At 37.8% G+C, this 8,859-nt stretch overlaps 1 pseudogene; it reads left to right on the forward strand.

Moving 5' to 3' along the window:
• Positions 1 to 1,342: 1,342 nt before the first annotated feature.
• LOC110311321 (charged multivesicular body protein 5-like) lies at positions 1,343 to 5,208 on the forward strand (annotated as a pseudogene).
• Positions 5,209 to 8,859: the final 3,651 nt, after the last annotated feature.

The following is an 8,859-nucleotide window of genomic DNA, read 5'->3' on the forward strand; positions in this document are numbered from 1 at the left end:
TTTTGTGAATGTTTTCGATGGTATGTTCTGCACCTGAGATTCTCTCTTCTATCTCTTGTATTATGTTGACCTGAGATTCTCTATTCTACCTCTTGTATTGTGTTGGTGATGCTTACACCTATGACTCCTGATGTCTTTTCTAGATTTTCTATATCCAGGGTTGCCCCCTTTGTGATTTTGTTATTGTTTCTATTTCCATTTTTAGATACTGGATAGTTTTGTTCAATTCCTTCACCTGTTTTTTTTTTTTTTTTTTGTGTGTGTGTGTGTGTGTGTGTGTTTTCCTGTAACTCTTTAAGTGATTTTTGTGCTTCCTCTTTAAGGGCTTCTACTGGTTTACCTGTGTTATCCTGTTTTTCTTTAAGGGAGTTATTTATGTGCTTCTTAAAGTCCTCTGTTATCATCATGAGAAGTGATGTTAAGTCAAAATCTTGTTTTTTTCAGGTATGATGAGGTATCCAGGACTATTATTGTGGGAAAACTGGGTTCTGATGATGCCAAGTAGCCATAGTTTTTGTTGCTTATGTTTTTGTGTTTGCCTCTTGCCATGTGGTTATCTCTAGTGATACTTGCCCTAGCTGTCTCTGACTGTCCCTCCTGTGATTCTGTTGTGTCAGAACTCCTCAGTGTCCAGCTGTCTCTGGGATCCTGTGATTCTGGGATCCTGTGATTCTGAGATTTTGGGTGTGTCATAGCTCCTGTGAGTCAAGCTGCCTTTGGGATCCTGAAATCTGGTATGACCATGATCCTGAGATCCTGTGATCCTGGGCATGTTAGAGCACCTGGGGGTCGAGTTTCCTCCAGGTATTGTAGGACTGGGTGTGAAGCTAGTACCCAAGGTCTGCAGAGCACTGGCTCAGACAGGAAGGCCAATCTTGATTTTTAAGTCAAATGTTAAGCACATGCTATAATTTACTGGAAAGTACTTATGGGGGATGTAGCCATTTTAAACATTATTTGAACTACATGTCAACTTGTGTGGGGTAGTACAGTTAGATGTGGTGAGGTGGGAGTTGGTAGGTGGGTAGGAGAGCACCCTTATAGAAGCAGCATAAGGGGCGATGGTATAGATGTTTGCAGAGGAGAAACTGAGAAAAGGGATAACTTTGAAATGTAAATAAATAAAATATCCAATTAAAAAAATGGATGCTTGTTCAAAGATCATAAACAGGAAGAGTGTAGGCTCTACTGTAACACCAGATAGACAAAAAGTAATAACTTTTTGAAGTTATCAGCATGTTGTGGCTAGCTATTCAATGTCAGTCAATTTCTGTGATGTAACAAATACCAGACATAAACAACCTAAAAGGAATTTTTTTCCTCACAATTTCAGAGAAAGGCTATGGCTGTTGATTGGCCTTGTGGTATCAAGTCTGTGGTACCACATGACTACAGAAACCTGTTGGTAAGAAAAGGAGGAGAAACCCAGAGCCTACTATCTCTCCCAGAGCATGTGTCAAGTGCCCTAAAGACCTCTTTCAAAAAGCTTCAGTAATGATCAGCTGCTCCAGATGTAACTCTGATTTCTGGCTAATTATCATTGAGGGAGCTTAGGGTAGGACAATGCCTCTGCTCATAATTGACTGGAAATTTTTGAACACAATCAGGATGTATTTCCTTCCAATGTCCTCATTCTCTTTATGTGCTTCATATAAAGTAGAAGAAAGGAGTCCTATCATCTGTTAGATGTGATCTTCTTACATCTCAGGGGTTGTTACATGCCCATAGATTCTACTTGTTAGTAGGTCTGTAGGGAGTAATACTCAGGAGATGTCATCGACACTCCTTTCTCCAAAAGTATGGTAGGGTCAGAAGGGAGATACAAACAATACACTGATCCTCTGGGAAGTCTAAGAAAGGGATGGCAAGTTTTTGAGTATTCTTTCTTCAGGAGAGCAGCTTCCACATTCAGAAACTACATTGCCTGTATTACTTTGCCTGTATACTGCCATTTGAAAGTCAGAAATGGTGGTACATGAGCGTCATCACTTGCAAAGGACAGTCTAAAAGAAAGCAAGATTAACTGGATGGCACGGAAATGCTGAAAGCCAGCAGAATTAGTATCCCAGAAATCAAAGAATCCTATCTTAAATGGCAGGGACCAGTGTATTAGAGGTAGCTGGTGATTACATTGAGGATAGGAAACCAAAATTCCAGACACAAAGAGGAGGGTTAGCTCACATCTACTGTGCTGTGCTCCTAAAGCATACAGTGCTTAATAGCAAACACCACTGTCTCCCTAACTAACTCTGAGCTCCTCTCCCAGCTGGGACTCTGTCTTATCCAACTGACTGTCTCTAGACCCTCAGTAGAACATGGCAGAGAGCAGCAAGTGAAAAGTAATTGTTTATTTCATGAAAACTTCCAAGGCCGTTGGGAGAGGCATGCTGAATAGAAGACATGACACAATGCTGGTATTTAGGATTGTGCCTGTTATATAATTCTGCCTCTGGCAGAAACCTGCTATGAGACCTTGAAAAACCATGTAATATTTCTGAGACTCAGATTTTTTATTGGTAAAACAAGCCTATTTTTCAAGATTACCCTAAAATTCTATTACTGTGAAAATAAAATTTATATTTTGGGTATTTTCTTACAGTCACTGAATACCAGGTTTTACTGGATTTAGCCCCTTCAGAGTATATATATATTAAAAATACATAAAATCGTGGAATTTTAACTCATTCTATTAATATACTAAGTGCTACACCAACTCGCATGTTTTCTCAATGGGAAAGTCAGAAACATTGTGGCATATACTTTCAAAATCTTCTCAATGTGAAAATAGGCTTGCTACCTGCCATTCCTATATAAAAGCTAAGAAGCTGTTATTAGTCTGTTATTGTGGTATAATTTCTGATGGTGCCATTGAAAGTTAAAAGTAAACAGCTGATTACATCTCTGATTGATTAACTCTATTAATCTTCCAGGTGACACCTTTGTTAAAGAAAGAAAAAATTATAAGCATCTCGGATGGCTTTATTCTTCTGAAGATCAGGGAGTGGGGCAAAGTTTGGAAATATTGAAAAGGAATGGTGTAAGAGTATGTTTATTTGTTTAATTATCTGTGTAAGCCGTCGCTTAATGAAAATATTGTAATTGTGCCACTTTTCAAAGGAACACTAAGGAGGAAAGAATAAACATCATGGATGGGGAATTATGCACACAAAGACTAATAGCTGCAATAATGTTATTCAGAACTGCACTGATAATTTGCCCCTTAGGGGGTAAATTTGGAAAAAAAATATGTATAAGGTTTAACCATGTGACTATCATTTAATGGGTGTTGTACTGCAAAAAACACACATACCACACTGAATGTTTAGCTATAATTATTTCTTTCAGTTATTCCCCCAGCGGTTCCTGTAGTAGCTATAATTGCCATGTTCTCAAAAACAGCCTTTTTTTTTTTCTTTTTTTCTTTTTTGGTATGGCGTCTGCCCAACAAGTAAAATGGACTGGTGGTTATAACACAAGATTAGCAATTAAAATTACTCTTTTCTTTCAACATTTCATTACCAAGGGCTTATTCCAAAGAGGAAAGTAAAATAAAACAAAAATCAGTTGATGAAGTTCTGCCTTGAGACTTAGAAATCTCAGCTGGCTGAGTCTCTTTATCAAATGTTTTAGTTAAAGATTATTTCTCAAAGTGTTAAATGATAAATTCGCTAATTTTATCAGTAGAAAAGTAATTTGTATATGCTTTTCTTTCTTAATTTCAGAGGAGAGAAGTGAGATCTGTTTATTCTTTTTCCCCAGTTCTCCAATCTTTTCTTATCCTGCACTTTTAGACTAGACTTATTCATGGGGTGACTGACAGATACACTAACCTCCAAGAAGGCATCGAATGTGATACAGGAAACCTCTTCTCTGTCCACAGCTCTATGTAACCAGGGCTATGGGCCATGAAGGAATAGACCATTTTCTGTATCTCTGTCTCTCATTAGGCTTCAGTAATTCTCTTTGTACCCTTTGCTGTTTCCAGTCCAAGGGAGCTAACTTGGATTTGATGTTACTAGTTTCTGTCTATTCACCATCATTTATTCCCTGACAGGTCTATACTTTTGAAATGGTAGTTTGAGTGAAATACATTTGTACAAACCATATGAAAATTCTGTCCTCTTTCAAGATGTTGACTTACAGACTCCCAATATCATAGGTACTCAAGTTACTAAGGTTATTCAGCCTGATACTTAATTGTAGAGCAACTATTATACTTAAAGGTGCTCTCCCTTTCTTTTGTGGCAAAATACCTGCATAAATACTATGCTTAAAGGTAAATAACTAGATTAACTAGTGAACAAAAGCCTATAGTCAAATTGAAGTCAGAGCAACTCTGCTTCTGTTTCTGGTTTTCCTCCAGTTTTTGGGTTTCATCACCACCAGCCAAGATGAACGGATTTTTCAGAAAAACAAAACAAAACAAACCAAAACCAAAACCAAAACCAAAACCAAAACCAAAACCAAAACCAAAACCAAAACCAAAAACAAAACCAAAAACAAAACAAAACAAAAAAAAAAGAAACCCAAGGCTCTTCCACCCAGCCTGATGGACTGCATTTGGGACAGTGAATAGCAGTATCCATTGACAAAATGATTCCCCGGTTAGATGTTGAACTAGCGAAATATAAGTATTAAATCAAGAACGTGAGAGAGGGTCCTGCAAAGAACATGGTCAAACAGAAAGCCCTGAGGGTTTTAAAACAAAAGCAGATGTATGAGCAGCAGCGAGACAACCGTGCCACACAGTCCTTTGACATGGAGCAAGCTAATTACACCATCCAGTCACTAAAGGACACCAAGACCACGGTTGATGCCATGAAATTGGGAGTAAGGGAAATGAAGAAGGCATACAAGGAAGTGAAAATTGACCAGATTGAGGATTTACAAGACCAGCTGGAAGATCGGAAGGAAGAGACAAACGAGATCCAGGAAGCACTGAGCCACAGCTACGACACTCCAGAATTAGATGAAAATAACCTGGAAACAGTTGGATGTGCTGGGCGACGAGCTTCTGGTTGATGAAGATAGCTCTTCCTTGGACGAAGCAGCTTCTGTACCTGTGATTCCAGAAGGCGTTCTCACTAACACACACACATACAGAGAAAGAGAGAGAGAGAGAGAGAGAGAGAGAGAGAGAGAGAGAGAGAGACTGAGAATGGAGTGCTGGAGGATGAATTTAAATTGCCATAAATTCCAGCTTCCTAGGCTTGTATTATTCCAGCACGTGATGTAAATAAATAATGAAATAAATAAATAAATAAATAAATAAATAAATAAATAAATAAATAAATAGTATTCTGGGACTAGGAAATATTTCCCAATTTGCCAAACAGATTTAGGTTTCTTTCCTTTCTTTGAAGGAAAAGCTAATCACACTGCATATATATGTGTGTGTGTATATATATATATATATATATATATATATATATATATATATATATATATACACATATATTTCTGTTAAGGAATTCATTGCTTTTGGGAAACTGTCTGTACTAAAATTTGATTTTTTTTCTCTCTCAGGAAGGACTAACTAACTGAAAAGTACCTTTGACTTTGACTTTGTATGACTTCTTTTCATTCATTAACAATGTCTGAAATTAAACCAAGGAGATGAGACTCTAAATTCTATGATAGTGTAAGTACAGTCTCAGTATGATGATACATTGATAAGATAAAACTTATTGATGAGATTGAGACTGTTGATAGTATGATTCAGAACCATTGTCTATTGTGGTACTGTAGATGGGTTTAAGTGATGGCCTCTTTTGATAGGTTTTGTTGTGTCACAGGAGCAAGTCATTACTCTATCTACTGTTGGAATGAACTATCACTACTCTATCATGAGGTACTATATTGATTCCATGGTTTCCTCAGTAGAATAGCCTGGCTTGTAATGAATAATGAAATGTTCCTTGCTATTTAATATATAGGACATTTATTTATAGTCAATAAATATTTCTCAAAAGGATAAAAAAAAGCCTGTGGTCTTCACCTTAATTTTCAACTACTCTGAAATGCCCCTCCAAGTCAGTATGAGGTTGGCTAAAGCCTAATTGGTTAGCCCATTATAGGTTACCTTCTCCCTTATCTCAATTGTACAGAAACGAATAAATCCACTTATAGAAATTCTGAGAATGTATCTCAGAAATCCAATCCAAACCATACAGTGGTTAGGGTCAACTAGGAATTAACATATAGAAAACTACTGTTAGACCTCAAAAATCAGTGAAGACTAAAAACTCATGACTGCTAGAATCTGTTGTATGCTGACCCGTGGCTTACAAGAACTGGGCACACCTGGGAAGCAGGCTGGGGCTGAAAAAGACTTAGACTTAGATGGCGAGAAAGATAATAGAGCCAAGATGATTCCCTGTCCAAGGCTCAATGTTTATTAGCAGTCTGCGCTTATAAAGGGGGGAAGCCCATCCCCTGCCATGCCAGGCTTCTTGACATTTTGTTGCCAAGTTGTTAGCACTACTCTGCCAGAGCTGCTTATTCAGGAATCTCTCAAGAAAACAGGTTCAGCCTCTTGGCAGGTGGCAGAATCTCAGGGCAGTTGTCACTTCAAAAGAATCCAGCCAAGTCGGAAAGCTGCACCGCAGGTGGCCCCACCTCCGTGGTGGCATGGTCTGTACCAGCCCACTTCAGGCTGGGGGAGCTTACAAGAATCAAATCCTCCTATAGATTTTCCTGAATTTTTCTCTATAGTAGATACTCTGAGTATTAAAATGACCTGTCTTCAAGCATTGTATGCCTTTCATTAGGCACATTCAAAGATGATTTTAGTCTCTGAGGAAATGTGCTGTCATTTATATGAATGTAGTAGTGTGGTTGTGTGAATAAAAATGGCCACCATGGGTCAGATATTTAGATTTTTAGCCATTAAGGAGTGGCATTATTAGAAGATATGACCTCATTGGAGTAGGTGTGGCCTTCTTGGAGGAAGTGCGTCACTGTGAGTGGGCTTTAAGCTTTCAAATGCCCAAATTAGACCCAGTGTCCCTCTCTGCTGCTTGCCAATCTAGATGTACAAATCTCAGTTACCTCTCTAACACCATGTCTGCCTGCATGGCACTATGCTTCAGGTCATGATGACAATAGACTGAGTGTCTGTAAGCCAACTCCAATTAAATGTTTTCCTTTTTAAAAATTTCATGGTCACTGCAGTAGAAACTGACTAAGACAAGTAGTTAGACACGTGCGTAGTTCTGCTCATGCAGAACTCTCTCCCAAACCAATGCTCCTGATTTCTGGACACTTTCCTCTTTCCTTTCTAGGACAGGGATTATTTTTCCCTGCTGTTATTAAATTACGTTCCCACCTGAGGCAGCTAATTGGTTATTCATTTGAAGATGAATAAAGAACAGTGATCAAGGTAATCACTAAGGCAAAAACGGTTATAATCACAAGAGCAAGAGGTGATAAGAATGGGTTTGGGCAAAATACAGGGCGGCAGTAAGCAAAGAGAAGTTGGGGCTTTACCAATTCACCTAGGAATATACTGAGAGGGTGACCAGAGACCCTTGCATAGGAGGGATGTAATATATAATGTAATTTCCACATCACAAGCCTTCTGAGAATTCTTAAGGCAAGAGCCATTAGCATGCTAATTATTGCCCTTCTAATACCCAAGGAGGATCAGAAAACTACATATATAACTATATTCGCCATACAATCTATTGCAGTCAGCAGGAATGGCTGAAACTCCAGAAAGAGAGAAAGGCAGAGTTAGGGACACATTTGCACTGAGTCAATAATATGTCAATATAATCAGGGCCAGGAAAGAATGACAGCATAATATGCATATGCGATAACTGGTTTTCTAATATTGTATTTGAATGGATAAGGCCCACTGACAGTGATCAATACTAATTTTATAGCTTCTGTATAAGATCAAATTCTTCCAGATCACACTGGCTTCTTCCCACACAGAGTAGTCTAAAATAAAATTAACAGGGAGAATAAAAATGGCCACAATTAATAATTGAAATAATTCTGAATGATCACTCAAATCTCTTCAGAGATCTATGCTTGAATGTCATAGCTAAAATGCTTGCATTTAGTTTCTGTTGCAGTGCTTAGAGCTAGCAATCTAATAATGTGAATTTCTTTGCAATAATGATAGTCTTGCTGTGACTACTTAATATAAACAAAAAGATAAAAATTACTCAATAATACAGTGAGCTTATTTACCTCCTATTCTCTTAGGCAGACTCTAGTTAAATTTTTAAAAAAGTAATTTAAGGTCACTCTTTCATGGAAATTTCCTTTTAATGAAAAACAAACCTATTTTAACTAATACCCATTTTAAACAGATTTAGAATTAAGAATCCTCTTTGAATTCAGGCTAATAAATTTAGGCTAAGCTTAAGTACTTGTCCAAATGGATTTTTACAAAAAAAAAAAAATGTTTTTGTAGCAGGCTGTATTTAGTGAGACTGACCCCCTAAGCAAAAGCAATTCAGAAACATTAATAGAGTTACTCACAAAGCAGTCTTAATGAGCTGTAACTAACTGTAATAAGCATTCTGCAAGGTGGTTTCTGCCCAATTTAACCACATCCATGTAGGTAATACTTTTAGACAAGGGTGACCTTGAATCCCTTTCAATTTAGAAATTCTCAATAATCACCGGGTCTTTAATTCCCTGATGTTTATGGGCATTGCCATGTTTATCCTCTGCATCTCAGAGAGGAGTGGGGAGACTTGTGTTCTGTTCTCTGTGAGACCATTGATGGTGCAAAAGGCAGGCTTGCCTCTGTAAGTCTATTCCATCATGGAAAGGATGCATGTATGTATGTATGTATGTATGTATGTATGTATGTATGTATGCAAGCCTTTGTGTAATTCCTTC

The sequence above is a fragment of the Mus caroli genome, unplaced genomic scaffold (assembly GCF_978045245.1).
Source record: "Mus caroli unplaced genomic scaffold, Mus_caroli_1 scaffold_17, whole genome shotgun sequence".
Lineage (NCBI taxonomy): Eukaryota > Metazoa > Chordata > Mammalia > Rodentia > Muridae > Mus > Mus caroli.